Below are 23068 nucleotides of genomic sequence, written 5' to 3' on the forward strand. Positions count from 1 at the left end.
CAGTTTTGATAGAGATGCAGCTGCAAGATAACTTTTTTCCAGAGATCATATGGTTAATGTAAATCTTGTCTCCCTTAATGTCAAGGGCATATCCAACCCCATTAAGAGGAAAAAACTACTTCAAACACCTAGGAGCCAACATTTGTTTATTACAGGAATCACATATTAGCCTAAGCTCAGAAGTTATCGGGTGCCTGGGTTCAAAACTGTTTTGCAGCCCTGGCAGAAGGAAAAAAAAAACAGTCATAATTCTCATTTAAAAATCACTTAATTTTCAACTCTCCTCTCATAAGTTTGATCCCACTGGCAGATGGACATACATTGAGGGCACTATTGATGGCAAGCCTCTCAACTTGGTCAACATCTATGCCCCTAACACAGATGATCCTTCCTTTTTTCATTCTCTACATACTCTCTGCAAGACAACTTTTGCTGAACATACCATTGTTGCAGGGGATTTCAACTTCCCTTTAAATCCCTTCATTGATAGATCCTCCACATACCGTCCTGATAAACTTAGAGTCCGTTCAGCACTTTCCAGCCTAATGAAGTCATATGGATGGTCAGACTTATAGAGAATTTTTCATCCTACATCAAAAGATTTCACATTCTATTCTGCACCTCACAAAACCTACTCTAGAATAAACTACATTCTAGGTTCAAAGGACATCTTAAACATCACCTCTTCACTTAAGATCCATGATACCTCTATATCAGACCGCGCTGCTGTCTCATGTTCTCTTAACTGGGCCTCTGAGTCCCCACCACGTTTTTGGAGAATGAGCAATCTGCTCTTACATGATGATGAGTTCATCTCTCATATTTCAAAGGAGTCACAATCTTTCTTTTCGGTCAATCAAGACTCAGTTTCTGATTCTGCAACCCTCTGGGAAGCCTATAAAGCCTGGTTGCGAGGCGAATCCCATCAGCTACTCAGCATTCTGTCTCAAAAAGTGAAAAGATGATCTTCAACGCCCGGAACATGACATTCACGCTCAAGAATCTCAACTTTATAACAAATTTGATCCCAGTTTGTATAAGAGTCTACAACAACTTAAATTTCAATATGAGATTTTCAGTTCTTTTGCTTCAATATCCTATTCCGTCAATCAGCTACCTATTATGCAAACTAAAATAAATCTGATCATCTACTTGCCTCATATCTAAAAGGAAGACGTACAAAATATAGAGTAATCCACATCAAATCGTCTTCAAGAGTAATTCATACCACTATACAGGATATTCTAATGGACTTTCGTACTTTCTATGAATCACTGTACACCTCTGAATCCTCATGCTCGGAACAATCCATCTTTGATTTTCTGCACTCAGTTCATTTTCCAACTGTGTCTTTATCTCAACAGCAATCCCTTCAACAACCCATTTCAGCCAATGAAATTTCCAAGGCAATAACATCAATGGCATCAACGAAAGCACCTGGCCCTGTTGGACTACCATCTGAACTTTTCAAATCCCTTTCAGCTTGCCTGGTCCCTCACTTATTGGCTTACTATCAAGGCATCGTCGCTTCGCCAGACAAGTTACGTCGGTTCCAGGAGGCAAATATTATTGTGCCCAACAGAGATGCACAGTTGGAGAAAAATTATCGTCCCATCTCCTTATTAAACTTGGATTATAAAATATTTGCTAAAATCTTGGTTCATAGATTAGAAAAATTGTCTTATTTAATTCCTAGAGATCAATTCGGCTTTTTAAAAGGTCGATAGATAATACCAGATTATTTTGCCATATACTCCACTCCACCCTGTCAAATGACCAACCTTTACTAGTTGCTTCTCTTTATGCTGAGAAGACTTTGGACAGGGTGGAGTGGAAGTACTTATTCTGTGTTCTCAACCACTTTGGCTTTCCCAGTGAATTCATTCATATGGATTCACTGTTATACAATCAACCTACTGCTAAATTAATAGTTAATGATGTCCCTTCAAATTCATTTACCTTACATAGGGGTACTCGCCAAGGATGCCCTATGTCCCCTCTATTATTTAATTTAGCATTAGAACCACTCCTAGCAGCTATCAGGCAATCCACTTCCATTAAAGTTATCAAGATAGCTAGTCTTGAATTTAAATTATCGGTTTATGCCGACGACATTTTGTTATATCTCTATGATCCTGAAGCTTCTCTTACATCTTTGGTTGACCTGATATCCCATTTTTCTAACATGGGTTACAAGGTAAACTGGTACAAGACGGAACTTATGCCTCTCAATGAAGCCTGTGTCCCTTTCAATATCCCCTCCCAACCATTCACATGGATTACTACAAGCTTAAAATATCTTGGAGAGCCCTTTGAAAGAGACCTTAAAGTCAACTCTAATTTGATTATTGCTAAAAACCATTTCTAAAATTAAAGACACCTTATGCACCTGGTCTCCCCTTCACCTATCCTGGTGGGAGAGGCTTGATACCCTAAAAATGATGGTAGTCCCTAAAATTACTTACATGTTCACAATGTTTCCCATATTATTTTCTCCCTCTTTTTACAAACAGTTGGAACAGGTGATGCTTAATTTTATTATGGAATGATAAACCTCATAGAATTTCCTTGCAAAAATTGAAATCTTCCAAAACTCTAGGGGATGTTAATTTCTCTGACCTTTATATTTATCATAAAGCATTTATCCTGAGACAAGGGGTAGAATGGCTTTTTATCGATGATCCTTCTGATATACCAAATTGGCTTCAACTGGAAGCCTCCTATTGTCATCCTATCCCTCTCATTAGGCTACTGGGCTCCTCACATTTACAACATATGACTTATAACCCTCTAATTTCTACTACTCTTAAAATCCTTCAAGAACTTGATAAAAAAAAACCTAGATCATCCTTGGCTCCAATCCTCCCTTTGTCCTATTTGACGGGATCCCCATTTCTTGATATAGAAAAAGCAGTTTTCATGGTCCTCGTGGTATGATAATCAAATCTGGGATATTGTATCCTTGTGTCACCCTAATAGGACATGGCTTTCTTTTAGTGAATTAAAGAATAAATACTCATTAGACTCCCAATTTTACCAGTGGCTTCAACTCAGATTGGTCATTAAGAAATCTAAACTTAATCCAGTCACTACTAATCATCTTCCCACATTGCTTACTCTCTCCAAACAGTACCTTGCACTGGGCCACTCGGCATCCAGATACTATAAACTAATTAAAGATATCAAGTTTAATTTGCCGCCCTCTTTGAAAAGATCTTGAGAAGAAGATATAGGCTGCCCTATATCTCATGCTGACTGGAACTCTTTATGGAAATCCATATTTCACACTTCCAGGTCAGCAGTTACACAAAGCATGTTTTTCCTCTCACATGGGGCACAATGGACACCAGTAGAATCTCATAAAATCAATCCAAGGAAACCTGGACTTGCAAACAGGACATTGGCTCGTTGAAATGTGTGGAGGGGCATAATCGAAAGGAACGTCTAAGTCCATTTTCATCTAAGTCGCAAGTCATCCAAAGTAAAAAATAGCCTAGGACACATTTTCAAAAAAAAATTTTTGTTTCAAAAATTGTCTAACTATACGTCCTGCCGATCTGATCATCCAAGTCGCTAAATCGTCCATCTTTATATCACATTTTCATCCAAATTTTCATCCAAGTCAAAAATGCCTAGAACAAGCCCTGTTGGATGTGGGACGGGTCTGCAAAGTGATGGACTGAACACCCAGACATGGCACATAAATAGTGGGGTACTTTGCAGGGCACTGCTGTGAACTTCACAAAAAGTATGCCATGGCTTCTCCTCACTACAGCTCCCTTATAGGTCACAGTGAGCCCCCCAAACCACCTCCAGAATCCCCTAGACCCACTTATCTACCACCCTAATAGCCCTTATGGCTGCAGGAACCACTTATATGCCAGTACAAAAGAATTTTTGGGGTATATAGGGGAGTGCATATGTTTAAGTATCAATGCAGTGATTACAGGGGCTTATGGGCATGGGGGCCTCCTCTCCATGGGTCCCTAACACCCCCCCAATATGGCTTAAGCCGCCTCTGTGCAGGACTAGGCTTTCCTATGCCAGGCTGCCAGGTAAGATGGTCTGGAAGCTGAATTTTAAAGGTGTGATTACGATTTTTATGGGGTTGGGGGGGGGTCAGTGATCACTGGGGTAGTGTGTGGGGGTCTGTTTTATGTGTTTGCAGTGCTTATCTGATGACTTTAGGTGGTTTTTTGTGACTTAGACCATGTTTTTACATGGTCTAAGTCACAACGCCCAAGTTCCATCAATCCTGGGCTGTATAACTTTCGGTTATACATGCTGTACGACTAAGTCTAAGCCGGCCCACGTCCCACCCAACTCCCGCCCTCAACACTCCTCCTTAAACACCCTGTTTAGCTTTGGTCATTCAGCGGCAATATGAAGGCCTAGCTCGTTTAGAAATACATCTAAAACTCGTTTTTATTATCGGCAATTGGACGTATTTTGACAATGTTTGTCCAAGTGTCGACTTAGGCTGGTTTTTGGATGTTTTTTTCTTTCGATTATGAGCCCCTTATTTTTTTTCTGCCTTTCCATACAATCATATTGGAACACTGTATGGGACACCATATGTTCTTTATTTCATATAAATGTAGCCCTATCCTATCAGATGTTGTTATTGAAGTCATCTGCACTCTCCTGCAACTTGTCTTTAGATGATGCTTACTTATTTGATGTTATCTCCTTAGCATTAAAAATCCTTCTTGGCTCCTGGAAAAACTTATCTCAGGTTTCTCATACCCAATGGCGGAATTTAGTATGTCTAACATACAGATTTGAAGCATACCTTGCAAAAAAATCTGACAGATTCCCTCAATTTCAGTGTAAATGGAATTCCCTTAAATTATACTTACAAGGCTCCATCCCCTGACCTTATATTTTTTGTTTAGTTATGCCTTCTTATTATTTTCTTTCACTCTTCTTTCAGTCCCTCTTATAGTTTGGTTATTATTGGCTGATATTCAGGTCCATGATATGTGTAGAATATCACTGCTTGATTATTGTTACATATGTGAGATCTCTTGATTCCTATGTCAACATTCTTATGGCTTTGATTTAGTAGTCAATATATTTCTGTTTATTCAGATTAGCCCATATTTTATATATAAGCCTCATGTTCTCACATTGTTTGTATTTTATATGAAAAGTTCAATAAACAAACCTTGACTTTAAAAAAAGAACAGTGTGTGCAAAAGATGACAAAATATCAGATTATATATGTGAAACTTTAAGCATTATAATAGAAGGGAAAGGGAGGGTGGGGTGGGGGTGGTAACAGGGTAATCAGAAGGTGACCAGGAAATCCAGGGGTTAGGGGGTCGCCGTGGCCAGGAGGGTTTGGGCTCCCTTCTGGCCCGATATTGTCGGGAAGTCGGCGGTCCTTCGGGGTGGGGGTGCGAGTGGTCCTGCCGGGGGGGGATGTATCGGACGTCGGGGAGTCGGCCGGGCAATAGGGCTCCGATCGTGGATGCGGGTGCGGGTGGGAGCGCGTGCGAGCGGTCGTTCGGGGTGGGGGTGCGAGCGGTCCTGCTGGGGGGGTGAATCGGGCGTTGGGCGGGGTGGGAACTATGTTTAAAAACTTTTGTATACCGCGCTCAGGCATATAATTTGATGGTTTATACCCATGTTTTCATTAAGTCCTTTCTAATTGCTGTCAAAGTAATGTGCCCTCTTAACTTCAAAGGTCTTACATTCCTGGATTGTTGTAAAATTTCCTCTTAGTATTCTGACCAGAAGGCCATTGATGTAGTACTCTGATCCCCCCCCCCCTCCCCAAATGCTCACTCATAGAGAATTTGTCACCTTGGCTTGGTTTATAGAAAGAACATAGAAACATGGTGGCAGATAAAGGCCATCCGTAGCATCCAGTCTGGCCATCCGTAGAATCCACCTATCTCTTCCTCTCCCTAAGAGATCCCATATGCCTGTCCCACACTTTCTTGAATTCAGACACACTATGAGGCTCATAATCAAAACTTTGAAACGTCCAAAAACCTGCCTATGTCAAGATTGATATTTTTCCTGATGTTTCAAAGTGGACGCAGGCTAGACGCAAGAAATTTCTGACGTTTCATCAGTCAGTTCTGGGTTTGGGAGCAACCTATCAGCTTAGATTTCCTTGTAAATGTTGTATTACTTATCAGGCGAACAAATATATTTTTTATGAACCAAAACAATTGCAATTTTTTATTGAAGGAAAGGCTGCCATTAAGGCTCCAGACCCCTCTGTATTTCCACTACTCAGGCCTAAATGTAAATAATCAAAAGAACCCTGTACTTATGAAGGACATGTGTTAATATGACCGTGAATGATTTCCTAAAGTCAACTCCCCTTGACTGGGAATGGCTTTACCTCTCCCAAATGTGGACTATGATCATGGTATTAGTAATAGGAGTGTTTTCTCCTTTTTTTGTGTTTTGATAATAATTTCTTCAATGTATATTTAATTTCTTTTATCAAAGTGTTTTTTGTTCTTTGATGTGAAAATGAATAAATTAAAAAAAAAAAAAAACCAACCCAAAAACCAGCCCATGTTAGCACTTGGACGTCCTAATAGCAAGGACATGCTAATAGCAGGGTTGTCCAAGTGCCGATAATCAAAACCAACTTTGTGGACGTTCAGCAGTACTTCTAAGCTGTTGTGCATCCAGAGCTCAAAGGGGCATGTTGGGAGGTGTGTTATGAGTGGGCATCGGGCGGGCTTCAACCTAGATGGCCTGAAGCAATAATCAAAGCTTTCCTAGGATGTCCTTGGTGGAACTTACACGTCAGGATTTAGAGGAAAGGAAAACAGGTCTGTTTCCCAAAGTTGCCCAAACTGACAAGAAGCCCACGGGAGGGTTTAAGGCATGACCCTCCCTTATTCCCCCAGTTTTCATGACCCCCTCCCATCACCCAAATAGGACACCCTCCAACATCTCCCCACATCCCCCGACATCTCCCTACATCCTCCAACATCTCCCCAGCTCCACCTGACATCACCCCACATCCCCCGACAACCCCCATACCTTCGGATGACAAATCGGCAGGAGAGATGCCCACTCCCTCCTGCCTATAGGGGCACGTGTGCAGAATGACCGGCCTTCCCTCTCCCAATGGAAGATGTGATCCTTTATTAAAAACCCCAAATGACCACATTTCATTCTCATACTGTGTGTGAGGGGTAAAACCAAAATATTAAAGAATGAACACATTTCTACTGTTTTACAGTGTTTGCACTGACTTCCTGTGAAGTGCAGGTCTCAGTTTAAAGTGTTGACCCTCATTCCTCATTTTTAAAGTGATAAATGAAGGTGTCCTCCTACCATTAGATGCTTTTTTGAATATGTGTTGTCCATTTTAGATCATTGCATTCATTGGAGAAACTGTTCTTGGATGCCCCTTCTTTTATGGTTGTTAGTTCTGAGAGTTCTAGGCAATGTGCGAGTGGAGTGATTCAGGTTGTGAAATTCTCTTCCGAATAATCTGCAAAATTTGAAATGCTATTTACGATTTTGTAAGTTATTGCTGGAGAAGGATTTTAGGCATGCTGTGGACTGCCAGAAGAACTAACAAATTGATTCTGGAAGAGATCAAACTAGCTATGTCACTCGAAGCCCAAATGATGAAGTTACGACTGTCTTATTTTGGTCACACCATCAGAAGAGCGAGATCACTGGAGAAGGACATCATGTTTGAGAAAATCGAAGGTCCCAGGCGAAGAGGGGACCTGCAATCAGATGACTGGCCATGTTGAAAACAACCATGGGGATGACGCTGGAGGACCTTTCTAGACTAGCACAGAACCAATTTCTTTTTAGATCCGTGATTCATCAAGTTGCTAGGACTCAAGCACGAGTCGATAGCACCTAACAACAAAATATTGAAAGTTTATTTGTTTTGTCAACCATTTCCAGTAGTATGAATTTGGGATCATTTTGTCCTATTCCAGATGTATATTGTAATGTTGGTATATTTTATCTGTATATGTATTGTATTTTTAGGGCTCCTTTTACAAAGCTGTTGAAGCAATTCCTGGTGCGGCAAATGCAACGAAGCCCATAAGAATTGAATGGGCTTTGTCACATTCAGTGGCTTACCAAGGGTGGAGCAGGGGGGGTGGTCAACCCCGGGTGCAGGGAGCTTGGGTATTCTGGAGCGGTCACGGGTCTGCAATCTGCTGGTCCTGCCCCCTCTGATGTTAACTTCCTATTCTGGGGCAGGGGCCAGCAGAGCCGATGACCATGCACAGGCAGCCCGCAACTCTGTGACTGATCCGCACACCTTCCCACTGCCTGGAGGAGGGGAGTGTTCTGGTCAGAGGAGGGGTTATGCTGTCCCAAGTTCTTGCCCCGCAAGATACGCCACTGATCGTATTTTGTTAGCTGCCTAGGACTGTGTACCCAGCGGTGTATAAACTGTGTAAAATAAAAAATAAATAAAGACATTGTTAGAAAATATTAAACAATCAATAAATACAAATTTAGAACATCCATTTTTCATAAAATGGGAATTTTAAGTATACATTCAAGTTTGAAATATCTACAAATCCTGTAATAGATTCATAGTATAGTATAATCATAGCTTTGTACTTGCTGATACAGCAAATCTTAGTATCAAACCTTCCAGAAATGTACATCAATGAGCTATCCAATTACCGTCCGATAGCAAACATACCATTTATAGCTAAATTAACAGAAAAACTGATCTTTAACCAACTTTCCGACTTCATTGAGAAAACAAATGCATTACATCCTAATCAAACAGGATTTAGAAAATTCCACAACACTGAATATTCTTTAATAGGCCTAACCTCGAACATCCAATATTAACTTGACCATCACAAATCTGTTATTCTTTTCTCTTTAGACATTTCTGCTGCCTTTGATACTATAGATCACGATTTGCTATTAAATAGACTTGAAGAAAAAGGAATAAATGAGAGAGTCTTAGCATGGTTTAATTCGTATCTTACTAATCGCACTTCCTTTGTTAGATTCAATAACGAAGATTCCACCTCTTACACCTCATCATTTGGAATACCACAAGGATCCATCTTGTCCCCTTTACTATTTAACATTTTCCTTTCACCACTGCTAGAGCTCTGTCAGGCTATAGGCTTTATTCCATTTTCATACGCAGACGACATTCAACTTATCCATCCCTTGAACCCGGAAAATAACATAGAAATCTCTTCCATCAACCACAAACTAGAACAAATACAAAACTGGCTTAATTCAAACAAATTAGCCCTAAACATCAATAAGACTAAAACTATGTTATTCAACTGGAAAAAAGATATAACTCTCTCAAAACCGTTTAACCTCAATAACACCCCACTTAACCTGGTATCCTCGGTCAAAATTCTTGGTGTAATTATAGACGATAAATTAATATATCACGAACATATTTCTCTCATCGTTAAAAATTGTTTCTTCAAATTACGTCAGATAGGTCAATTGCCAAATTTCTTAGTTTATCTTTATTAAAGATATTAATTCACTCCTTTATAATATCAAAATTTGACTATTGCAATGCCCTATTCATTAACATTACACAAAAAGAAAAAAGGAGATTACAGATAATTCAAAATACGGCCATAAAATTAATTTACAATGCGAAAAAATATGACCACGTTTCCCCACTATTAATAGACGCTCACTGGCTACCAATCGGCCACAGGATTTTGTTTAAAATAATGATTCTCATTTTCAAGACCTTAGCATCCAGCGAACCACAATTTATCTCTAGATCACTCATTCCATATAAAACTCAACGCTCACTGAGATCATCAGATCAAAACCTACTTTCAGTACCATCTTTAAAAATCATAGGGACAAGAAGATTAGATATGTTCACAGTGACAGGACCACAATGGTGGAATGCCCTCCCCCAGTATATTAGAACCAAACACGACATTGTTACATTTAAAAAACTTTTAAAAACTTACTTATTCAAAGATGCTTTTAATTCTTGAAATTTTTACCGATTTTAGGGTTACTCCTTGCATTGTGCTTTGGTATTTTTGTACCCTTTCTTTTGTTTTTCCCTTTTTTAACCGCACCCAACATTGTAACTTTTTAATTCCTTTCCTTACCCCTAATGTACGTTTTTACAGTAACTATATTGTTAATGTGTTAATTTCTTCGTTTTCTTTATTTAGACCATGTACATCGCCTAGCAATTTTAATAGGCGATTTATCAAATGCTGAATAAACTTGAAACTTGATTACAGATAAAAGGTTGGAATATACATTTTTGGAACGTTATTTCAAAATGACATAGGCATAGGCAGGACGCTGCAGAAAGAACACTTCCGGAGCAGGCCGACAGCGGGAGGCTCACTTTGTTGTGCTGCCAGCTGCCCAAAGATTTTAAATTACAGCTGCAGGGAGATGGTAGGTGGGGCAGTCGGGAGAGCCAACTTCTGGTTGCTTATTTTTGGAGAGGCCATGGCCCCGTTCCAACATTCAAGTTAGTGAAGGGAATAGACTTAGTAGATAAAGACAGGTTGTTCATCCTCTCCAAGGTAAGAACGAGAGGGCACTCTCAAGTTAAAAGGGAACAGATTTCGTAGAAACGTAAGGAAGTTGTTTTTCACCTAGAGTGATGGAAAACTGGAACGCTCTTTCGGAGGCTGTTATAGGGGAAAACACCCTCCAGGGATTCAAGACAAAGTTAGATAAGTTCCTGCTGAACCGGAACATATGAAGTTAGGGCTGGTCTCAGGGCATTGGTCTTTGACCTGGGGGCCACCACGGGTGCGGACTGCTGGGCACGATGGACCACTGGTCTGACCCAGCAGCAACAACTTCTTATGTTTTTATGTTCTATCTTATGACTTTCTAATTTCCTCATTGTTAGCTCATCCACTAGTCTAGACATGCATCAGAAAGAAGCCAAATACTCATGTTAATACCTTAAGATATATATCAAAAGTCATAGAGCCACTTATAACACAAGCAGACTTCCTCTTCAAGTGTTCCACCTGGTGCCTCAGCCAAAACTAGAGCTGGTTTGACTTGTAAAAATTCTTGAGTTGAAAGGTGAGTTGCATGGATCTTAGCCAGCCTAAGACATTGATATGTTGATGCAAATAAAACTATATCTGACTTGAAAGCAGAAAGGCACAAACCAATGGGCAGTACACCTAAAGGCCCTTGCTATATATAGAATCACACTTAGAAGCCATCTGTGGAATAACATTTAGGCACTCTCATTTAAGCCAAAGAAAACTAGGCCTAAACACCTACATCTAAGTTGTGCCTGGATCAGGCTTATTCTGTAACAGTGTGTCTACCTTTTAGGAACACCCATAAACTGCCTATGTTACACCCTATGGCAAAGTAAGAGAGCGAAGGGCGGACCGCCCTGGGTGTCATCTTGGGGGCAACAGCACCTCTCTGACTACCCCCCCTTACACACACACATATACCATGCTCGTGTTCCCTTTCCCCACCCCGTACCGTCTTAAATCTTTGCCAGCATGAGCAACTTTTCTGGCTAGCTGCTCATGCCAGCCTGCCTCCCCTCTGAAATCACTTCCAGGTCATGGGGCCAAGTAGTGACGTCAGAGGGAGAGCCAATGCTGGCACATGCAGCGGGCCAGAGAAGCTGCTCGTGCTGGAAAGATTTAAAGAGGTATGGGGGGGGGGGAAGGGAGGGCGGGAAAAGAACAGGGGGGGGATGTGGAAGGACCATAGGGTGAAGAAAAGAGCACAGGGGGGCATCACCTCCTTGGGTGCCTCCTATCCTCATTACACTACTGGTTCCACCCCTAGCCAAGCCCCCTTTTGAGATTCACGCAATAGAAGTGATGCGCACCACTTTATAGAAGTTATACACATAACTTCTAATTAGTACCTATTAGCATCAGTTATTAGTTGTTTATTTCCAGTTATTGGTAACGATTGGCTTGTTAAACAATTAAGTTGTGCACACAAATCAGCTATGCATATGCAAGTCATATACAGAATTTGGGCCTATGTGTACATCTCTGAAATTCAGAGTGAGTGAACCCTTCATCTGAAATTCAGAGGGAGTGTACATGGAGCAACAGTACCATAAGACGGATGAGTTACCTACAGGGTTTCACTTAGTCACCATCTGAAAGAGGTTTGTGATTGGGCCTGTGCACAAACAGCCAGACACAAGCACAAAAGGTAAAGGAAAACTCTTATTAACTCAAAACAGAAATCCTGCACCCCATTACTTCACAGGGCCAGGCATACAAGGAACAGTCTGTTGGTTCAAAAGTCCTGAGATGGGCCTGTGGCTAACAGGATCCAAGACATGGACTGTGGCTTGTGACAGGGACACCCCAAACTAGGGCTACCATCTTTGAAGATGGAGAAACCCGAACACATGACCTCGCCTCATTCTGCCCTCAGCCCTGCCCTGTTCTGCCTATAGCCCTGCTCCCAAAAGCCACATCTCTTTTTTTCCAAACTCCAGCTGCGTCTGGAAGGCCTCCAGAATACGCGGATGAGTGTGACGTCATCTGTGCATGCTTGTTGAAGGCTCTCCAGACATGGCTGGAATTTGGGGCTTTCCAAAACCCAGACAAACTGCCAGGTTTTGGAAAGTCCATCAGGGAACATGGATAGTCCTCTAAGTTTTCCTGGACATCTGGTAACCCTACCCAAAACTTAGTCTTGTAACAGTCTTTTTTCAGCCAGGTTACAAGGTCTGGTCCTAGCTAGACCTAAGAGCCAGGATCCCAAGTATTCAGCAAGAAATATTTAGCTTATCTCAACCAAGCAGAATGTCTAATGGTTGTAATTAAGGAGTATGCTGGGGCCACTTCTTCCTCCTTCTCCTCCTTAGCTTAGCTCTGGCCCTTTCCAAATTCAAATCAGTGCTCAAAATCTTTCTCTTTAAAGAAGCATACAAGACCTAGACCTTGAACTTATCCTATACAATGCAGCCTGCCCTTTTGGCTTTTCCTTCCCTACCACCTTTTTATTTTAACAATGTAACTCCTCCTTTTTCCCTCTTGGGTGTTTTGTAGTTGTTCATGAGATTGGTCTATCTATATATTTGTTCATTATGTCTACAATTTTGTTGTTTTTAATTTTTAAAGATATATAATGCTGTAAAGTTGAACTGGTCTCCTCCCAGCCTTTCAATGAGCTCGTTGACTCTTGGCATGGGATACACTTCCAGCCTGGAGACAGCATTCACCTTCCAAAAATCTACACAGAGCCAGATGCTCCCATCTGATTTTGGCACAAACTCCTCAAAAACACCTAGCTCCAGTATATCAGAAACTTCTTTTGCTATAGTCTGCTGCCGAGCTGCTGGGATCCAATAAAGCCATTGCCGGACTACCATTTCTGGCTCAGTGATAATGTCATGAGTTGCAAGGTGAGTCCAGCCTGGCTTCCCTAAAAACACATCTTATTTTTGCTTTACTAATTGTTCCAGGTCAGCTCTCTGTGGAGGGAAAAGCTGATCATTAAAGAGAACTTATAGAGGTTCCAACTCAGTCATGATCTCTAGGCCAAAGTCGTCCCTTTGGCATGTCATTACCATAGCCCCCAAGTTCAGGGGACAGCACAACTTTTCCAGCCACCTCTGTTGGAAGTTTTAGGCACATTGGGTTCTTCTGTGTAGGGGTCAGGGTCCTCCAAAGAAAGATCTTAGTGAAAGATTCTTCCTCTGAGATCCAGCAGTTAGCTGAAGCCAGAGAGCTCAAAACTTTGGGAAATCCCAACCCAAAACAATGGGATAGGGAAGCCATGGCAAGACCAGATGGGCCTACCCGACTGGAGTCTCAAGGGACGCCTAGGCAGTAGGATATTGTCTCTGATCTCCATGCACACATGAAAGTACCACTGTCTGTTCATAATTTACTTGCAATCGGGTCACAATCTCTTTTCGTACAAGAGTCTTAACACTGCCATAACCTATTAGCACTTGGTAAGGGTTCTCATTCAGTTCCACTTCTATCAGGCAGATCCTACCTCCAGGTTGAGAGGTCTTTACAACACTGCAGTCATGTGGTTCTACCACATTCACATCCATAGCATCTTCGCTTATCCCTAGGCAGTCTTTTGCCAAATGTCCCTTGGTTACACACTTAAAGCAGATGAGAGTATTCAATTCTTCTCCCCGGCTCTAGCATGTTCTGGGTGAAGCTGACCTCCATTGCTCAGCCCTTCCCTTCAGGGCTCCTGGGCTAGATGGCCATCTCCTTTCCTTGGGCTGCTCGACCCTTGTTGGTTCTTCCTTTCTTCTGGGACTCCCTCCTGGTCTCTTAGAAACACAGAAACATGATGGCAGATAAAGGCCAAATGGCCCATCCAGTCTGCCCATCCGCAGTAACCATCATCTCTTTCTCTCTCCGAGAGATCCCACATGCCTAGCCCAGGTCCTTTTGAATTCAGACACAGTCTCTGTCTCTACCACCTCTTCTGGGAGACTGTTCCATGCATCTACCACCCTTTCTGTAAAAAAGTATTTCCTTAGATTACACCAGAGCCTATCACCTCTTAACTTCATCCTATGCCCTCTCATTGTAGAGTTACCTTTCAAATGAAAGAGACTCGACTCATGCGCATTTACATTACGTAGGTATTTAAACACCTCTCACAAGAATCCAAATCGCAATAACAAAATATAAATATAATCAGCAAAAAAATTGTTATTAGCCTAGTGGTGGAGATACCCCATGAAAGTACATTTATAATAGGTGGAGAAAAAGCCTCAACTTATCAACAATATACGGACGGCAACCCAATGAGTTCTTAAGCCAGTTCTGCTCTGTATCATAGGCAAAAATATTCCACATGTTTCAAACTGTAACTTTTCAAAATGGGACCAAAGCCACCACTGTGCACAGGGAGCCAGAAAAAGAACAAAACAGTTCACTTATCTTCTAACGATGGCAACAACAGCAGCGAGTAGATCTTCTTGCTATAGCACTTCTCACGCTGAAAAAAAGACAAGGAACTGGATATCACCAACAAGGCTCTTGTTTCGCCGAACAATGGCTCTGTGGACGGAGCAGGAGAGAATGTGATTGCCCTGACGCAGCCGTTGTTCGGCGAAACAAGAGCCTTGTTGGTGATATCCAGTTCCTTGTCTTTTTTCAGCATGAGAAGTGCTATAGCAGGAAGATCTACTCGCTGCTGTTGTTGCCATCGTTAGAAGATAAGTGAACTGTTTTGTTCTTTTTCTGGCTCCCTGTGCACAGTGGTGGCTTTGGTCCCGTTTTAAAAAGTTACATTTTGAAACGTGTGGAGGTTTTTAGCCTATGATACAGAGCAGGACTGGCTTAAGAACTCATTGGGTTGCCGTCCATATATTGTTGATAAGTTGAGGCTTTTTCTCCACCTATTATAAATGTACTTTCATGGGTATCTCCACCACTAGGCTAATAACAATTTTTTTGCTGATTATATTTAAACATCTCTATCATATCTCCCCTCTTCCGCCTTTCCTCCAAAGTATACAGATTGAGATCTTTAAGTCTGTCCCCATATGCCTTATGATGAAGACTACATACCATTTTAGTAGCCTTCTTTTGGACAGACTCCATCCCTTTTATATCTTTTTGAAGATGCAGCCTCCAGAATTGTACACACTATTCTACATGAGATCTCACCAAAGTCTTATACAGGGGCATCAATACCTCCTTTTTCCTATTGGCCATACCTCTCCCAATGCAATCTAGCATCTTTCTAACTTTCACCGTCACCTTTTTAACCTGTTTGGCCACCATTGTTTACAATAAAGACTTATTACATTACATTACATTACATTAGTGATTTCTATTCCGCTTGTGCCTTGCGGTTCTAAGCGGATTACAAGTTAGAAGACTGGACATTTCCAGGAGCGTTACAGTACATAGAATCAAGAATGTATCAAGTTACAATTGTTAGTCTGGACATTTCCAGGAGAAATTGAAAGCAAATAGTAGATATATAATAGGTTGTTGTGATGAATAGAAATAATACAGTCGGGATACTGAAGTGAGTTGTACAATGTTGAGGTATTGCTATGGTGGTGGTGGTGGTGTTCATGAGAGTATTTTCTAGTGCTATAGTGAGGTTAAGATGATGGGAAGTGTTTTTTGAAGAGATGAGTTTTGATTTCTTTTCGGAATACTTTAATGTCTGTTGATTTGATCAGTAGATTGGAGATGGTAGTGTCAATCTTTGCTGCCTTATCACTGGTTGGAAAGACTCCTTCCTTGCCTTTTTGTTTGACTTCATATCTCCCAAGGCAAGATGCTCTACTTTTTGCCCACCTTAAGATCATCATATACAATCACACCCAAGTCCCGCTCTTCTGTCATGCACATAAGTTCTTCACCCCCTAAACTACTGTTCCCTCTGTTTTTTGCAGCCGAAATGCATGACCTTGCATTTCTTAGCATTAAATTTTAGCTGCCAAATTTCAGACCATTCTTCAAGCTTTGCCAGGTCTTTCTTCATGTTATTCACACCATCTGGCATGTCTACTTGATTGCAGATTTTGTACCATCCACAAAGAGGCAAATCTTACCCAACAATCCTTCAGCAATATTGTTTATAAAAATGTTAAAAAGAACAGGCCCAAGAACAGAAACTTGAGGCACACCACTGGTAGCATCACTTTTCTCAGAGCGATCTCCATTGATCACTACACTCTGTCGCCTTCCACTCAAATAGTTCTTTGCCCTGCCTGTCACTTTGGGATCCAACCCAAGGGCACTCAGTTTATTTATTAGACGTCTGTGTGAAACACTGTCAAAGGCTTTGCTAAAATCTAAATACACCACATCTAGCGCACATCCTCTATCCAATTCTCTGGTCACCCAGTCAAAGAAATTGATCAGATTTGTCTGACAAGACATACCTCTAGTGAATTCATGTTGCCTCCGATCCTATAATCTACAGGAACCCAGAAACTTGACCATTCTCTGTTTTAAAAGCATTTCCATTAATTTGTATACCACAGAAGTCAGACTTACTGGCCTGTAATTCCCTACTTCTTCCTTACTTCCACTTTTGTGGAGAGGGACCACATCCGCCCTTCTCAAGTCCTCCTTTGATAGATGCACACCATCCCTGCTCAGCAGCCCTTGGAAGATCATCCCATGGTCCAGGAAGCCAAAATGCTCTCAAAGACACCATCCACGTAGCCACGCATTCATCTCCAGGATGCGAGCTTCTCTGCCCTGGCCCTGACCTGCGCACCTGACTACTTCACCTTCTCTCCATGGAACTACTCCCTCTGCCTGGGCAACATTTTCTGTCTGCACAGAGACAGAAGTTGTAGCCTGAGCATCAGCTTTGGTGATTACATCACACATGATTTTCTATGACATGATATTGCAAGGTTTGCTTTCTTTTTTACATTTATAAGTGCAATTCAAGTTACCATTAATAAAGGCTTTGTTATTAAAAAGCCAGTTAGATGAAAATGATTACGATTGGAATCACTAGAAAAAAGCCCCATGGGAACTAAAACATTGTTCATCAAATTGATTCATTTTTATGTATAGTGTTCTGGAGTTCAACCATACAATCTAGCCAAAAATAGAGCAGGTGGATTTCAAAGGATGCTGTGTTACAGTTAATACATAATAGGAAAAAAAGGCGTTTCACAAATGTGAATACCCTCTATAGGTAAATCAAACATTCTTTCAGTGTGAATAAGCTCTAGCCTCCAGGCAACACACCAAACAGTTCCTGGTACTCACAGTATTATGTCCAGCTCGGCATATAGGTACTGTATTAACTCTGGTCACTAGGAAGCAGTAAGTGTATGCTAGCTGAGAGGGAGCTTTCTGGCTCTCTATGTTTGTATTAACAAGGAGTGTGGGTCTTAGCGCCTTAATAAATCTGTGATATTGAACTTTTGGCTTCCTCTCTTCATTCGCTCTGGGCAGTGACACATCTGTGCATTTATAAGTAGTGACTAATTTAATTTACAATCATCTTTATATTAAAACAGTGGCGCTGCAGATCTGACTGCCATAAAAGTTTTGCATGCTTCTAAGAGCTTTTGCCTGCTTTGTTAAGACATATTTTATGGCTGTTAAAATGGAGTGAGAAGTACCAATATGGGAGTAATTCTTTGAACAAAGGATCTGTGGCAAGAAGTTAAATTCACATGCATAAACCAACTTTAAGGAGGAAAAAGACCTCAGAAATCCTAAAAGCAGACATAAAAATGTTAATGCTTAATCAGTTCCTATATCACTTATTGATCTAAAAAAAAAAAATCTCTCCTTGTGGTTTACTAATAATCATTTTATTTTTTGTTATATTATATTCTTGATTAATGTGATGGTTTTAACACAGACCACCACACTAAATATTACCCCCTAGAATAATTTATGGGGTCTTCTACAAAGCTGCAGTAGTGATACTGCCTTTGTAAATGCACCAAAGCCTATTCAATTCCTATGGACTCTGGTGCATTTACAACAGCTTGCGCTGGTGAAGATTTAAAGAGGTACGGGGGAAGGGAGGGTGCGAGTGTGGGGCAGGGAAGGAGCAATGGGGATGGAGAGGAGATCCCAGGGGACTATAGCACCCTGGGTACTTCCTTCCCTCACTGTGCCACTGTGTCTAGGGTCCAGTCGAAAAAGAGAAAGCAGCAGCTGTGGAGTTATCAATTACAGTTGACACCACTTAAGTGCAAGGCCTCTGGCCACATGCACTTAAGCGGAGTGTGACCTTAATAGGAGTACCACTTTTTAGTCAGGCGGTCATTTAGTCATTATCGGCAACTACTTGGGGTGATGGCGGCAACAGCAAGCAGTGCTGAGAGGAAGGTGCTGGTGAGTGCTCGGCGCGTAGGACGGCTTGCGATGCTGTGACGTTCCGGGGAGGAGGATGGGGCATAGTAAATGCGGTGCAATAAATACAGAGGACCTGTGATTACATTTAACCGGAGTGAATGGAATGTGAAAGAATAGAGGTGGGACCTATGACATCAGTGCGCATAAGCGGATTGTGTGTTTATCAGAAGTGCAAATATCCAGAGTTTACATCCATTGACTTTAATGTAAAAGAAAACAAAAACGGGACCGTGGTGGTAGAGTGCGGATAACCGGAGCGTACGCTTATCCGATGTGCACTTAGGTGGAGTTGACTGTATTGCCGTCATTTTTAAAATGGTTTTTCTCCCATTTCTCCCGCAGTAGCTTCAGTATTACAATGAACTCCCTCTGTTGTCTCTTGAAGACCAGGCTCGCTGCTGCTCTTAGCCGAGCACCAGGTGTTGGTGCTGAGAGGAACACGGTGAACTCCTTCTCCTCCTCCTCTGTGACTAGAGAATGACACGGGGACAAATTTGTCCCCGTCCCCGCAGGAACTCAATTTCTCCGTCTCGTCCCCGCGAGTTCTGTCGCCGTCCCTTCCCCTGCCCCTTTTCTGTAAGCTCTGCCTTAACCGCATAAGCCTCAAACACTTATTATTTTAAAGTGTTTGAGGCTTGTGCAGATGAGAATAGAGCTTACAAGGATGGGCAGGGGAAAAAACTTGCAGGGACGGGATGGGAAAATGAGTTCCTGCGGGGACGTGAAAAATGTGTCCCCGTGTCATTCTCTATCTGTGACTACCATTTCTACAGCAGTCAGACCCTGCCAAAATGAAGAATGGGGATCAAACCAAGATCTCCTCAGCTGGTAGAGTGGGGGCAAAGGGGACGTTCTCAACGTGTACTACTGTTAATCCCAACTATTGGCAACCAGATCTCATTGCATAAAACAGGACTTGTGCTAAAATAGCACGAATTAGTAACCCAAAATACACTTGCACCTGCTTGTTCTTCCTAAAAACTAACTAAAAAGAGCCAGATATGCAGTGACAATGTTTAACCTGATTAATACAAAGTAGACTGCGTAACATTTTCGCTACCTGTTGTGGGTGTGAGGACCTCTGCCTAGCCCTATCTCACCTGGCTGACTTGTTCAATCAAAGGAATGTTTCTGTCAGGTGCCACACCCCAACAGACAAAAAAAATTAAGAAGAACAAAAAATAAATACAAAATACCATCTGTTAGCTTGTGAAATAGTTCTCAGGGTGTGTTCTTAACTGTGTACAAAGGACACCAATACAAAACCATGACATTAACCTCCAAGATCAGATATTTTTGCGCAGGCTGTGGAATTTCAGTTATGTTTTCAAACCTTTCATGCAAACACCCATTCTCAGAAAATAAGGATTGTGGGTCAGAATATATAACATTTTCATTGGAATAGCATGACATATGAATGTGGGGCTCATTTTCAAAAAAAGAAAAAAGTCCAAAAAGTGGCATAAAGAGGCGGATGGACCTTTTTTTTGCCAAACCCTTCCAATTCGCTATTTTTGAAACCTGTTTCTTCAGTGGATATCCATGCTGTTCATCTAAATCTGAAGGGGACGAGTTAGATGTTTGGTGTGGGTAGGACTAGGGCAGCCGTATGATTTGGAAGTTTTTCTGCCATAATCAAACATTTTAGAAAATGTCCAAGGCACAATTTGGACATTTGGGGCTTGACCTGTTTTAACCAAATGATGCCCAAACTGACCATGTGACCACACACTCCCCCAGAGGTCACTGATCCTCTCAGTGGCGTACCTAGCATATGTGACATCCGGGGCCCATCATTTTTTGGCACCCCCCCCCCCCCATTTGTACGAAAAACATGATTTTTAGTAACAAGCCACACGTCACACATGAGTACCTAGGAAAAGGCAGCATCTTACATATTGCAGTGAGCAGTACATCAATACACCCATTGTAAAACTAAACAAGCCAGACTAGTACAGATCAATCCTACACCGTCAATCCTAACAGAAAACCATGTCTTTCGAACACACATAACACAGAAAAGACCTTCGCTTAGTATGGAATATGTCATCACAAACTAACCCCTCCCCCTTTTACAAAACTGTAGTGTGGATTTTAGCCACGGTGGTAACAGCTCTGACGCTCATAGAATTCTGAGCATCAGAGCTGCTACCACCACGGCTGGCGCTAAAAAACGCTCCACAGTTTTGTAAAAGGGGGGATAAAATAGAAATACATAGACAAAGGTTAAATTGAACCAGCAAGAAGCTGGACTCTGCATAAAATGCAACACCACAGAAACAGTGACACATGTCTCCTAAAGCAATAAATAAATAGAAAATTTTTGTTCTACCTTTGTCTTCTCTGGTTTCTGCTTCCCTCATCTTCTTGTTACTGTCTTCCTTCCATCCACTGTCTGCCATCTCTCTGCCCCTCCCTATATGGCATCTTTTCTCCTTCTATTCCCCTTCCAGAAACTGTATGCCTCCCCCTTCCATCTCTCCTTTCACCTCCATTGGTCTGGCATCTCTCTACTTTCCTTCCCTCTCCCACACCTTTCTTCTGCAATCCCTTTCTTCCCTCGTTTTCCTTTTCAATTTATTTTCTGCATCCATCTAGATTACATTCTTACTACCCTCTCATCAAATTCCTTTTTTACTGTCTACCTACAGCTCGCCACCTCTTTCCCTCACCCCTCCAGTATTTCCCTAACTCAATCCTTTTCCCCCATTATCTGCCCTCTTCTCTCTCCCCACTTTCATCATCTGCCCCTTCTCCCTACTTCCATCATCTGTCCTCTTCTCGCTCCCCTTTCTCCCCACTTCCATCATCTGCCCCCTTCTCTCAATCTCTCCATCCACCACAGGCCCATCTTTCTCCTTTCTTCACCTTTCCGACAAGATCTGCAACCCCCCCTCCCCCCGCGATGATACAAGATTGGCAACCGGCCTCCTTCTACCCCTGGCATCAACAGAACTTCAGATCGGCAACGTGGTGCTCAGTCAAAAGCGGAAACAGGAAGCTGAGTCGGAGGGAAGCTTTTCACGTGAGCACTAGAGAATGACACAGGGAAAAAATCTGTCCCAGTCACTGCATCGTCCCCTTCACAGCCCCGTCACTGCCATCCCATTCACCGCCCTGTTACCATCCCCGCAGCATCCATACAAGCCTCAGTACTGCAATATTTAGCTTATTCCTTCCTTATAAATCAAAGTTCTGGCTGCTAAACTAGAGAAAAAGATGTTCAGCTGGCAGGGCTTTGTTTATAAATTTTTATCAACACAACTAATATACTACTTTATCCTGAAGCAAAAAAAAAAAAAAAGAAATAGAATTTTTTTCCTACCTTTGTTGCCTGGTTTCTGCTTTCCTCATGTTCTCATTCAATTCCTTCCATCCACTGTCTCCTTTCTCTCTGCATCTTCCATTTGCTCTGTTACTATGCCTCTCCCTTTCTCCCCCCTTCCAAATTGGTCTGGCACCCATCTTCTTCCCTCTGCTCCCCCCATAGTCTGGAATCTCTGTCTTCTTCCCTGCCAGCGTCTTCGCCCCACTCTCTCTTCCCCATTTCTCTTCAGCGTCTTCTCCCCACTCTTTCTTCCTCATTTCCCTTCATCATCTTCTCCCCACTCTCTCTTCCCCATTTCCCTTCAGCATCTTCTCCCCACTCTCTCTTCCCCATTTCCTTTCAGCATCCTTCTCCCCCCTGTCTTCCCCATTTCCTGTCAGCGTCCTTCTCCCCCCTCTGTCTACCCCATGTGCTTTCAGCATCCTTATCCCCCCTCTGTCTAACCCATGTGCTTTCAGCGTCCTTCTCCCCCCTCTGTCTTCCCCAGTGCTTTCAGCGTCCTTCTCCCCCCTCTGTTTTACCCATTTCCCTTAAGCGTCTTTTCCTCTCCACTCCACCTTACCTCCCTTTCTCCCTCCCTGCCCCTTACCTTCGTGGCGCTTCCCCGCCCGCCCGACTGACTACAGGCCCAATCCGATAAACCTCCCTGCCCTATGGCCGCGAGTCTAAATTACCTTCTTACAGCAGCCGAGCGTTGTATGGCTGCCGTAAAGGTCGTCTCTGATGCAACTTCCGGTTGCGTCAGAGATGACCTTTACGGCAGCCACATGCAGCTTCAGTACTCCAGCTGCTGTTAAAAAGTAATTTAGACTTGCGGCCACAGGGCAGGGAGGTTTATCGGACAGGGCCTATTGTCGGTCGGGTGGACAGACGGGGGAAAGCGCCACGAAGGTAAGGGGACCTGGCCGGCTGTGCACCCCCCCTAAGACTGCACCTGGAGCGGATCTCCCCCCCCACC

The sequence above is a fragment of the Geotrypetes seraphini genome, chromosome 8 (assembly GCF_902459505.1).
Source record: "Geotrypetes seraphini chromosome 8, aGeoSer1.1, whole genome shotgun sequence".
In the NCBI taxonomy this organism is placed as follows: domain Eukaryota; kingdom Metazoa; phylum Chordata; class Amphibia; order Gymnophiona; family Dermophiidae; genus Geotrypetes; species Geotrypetes seraphini.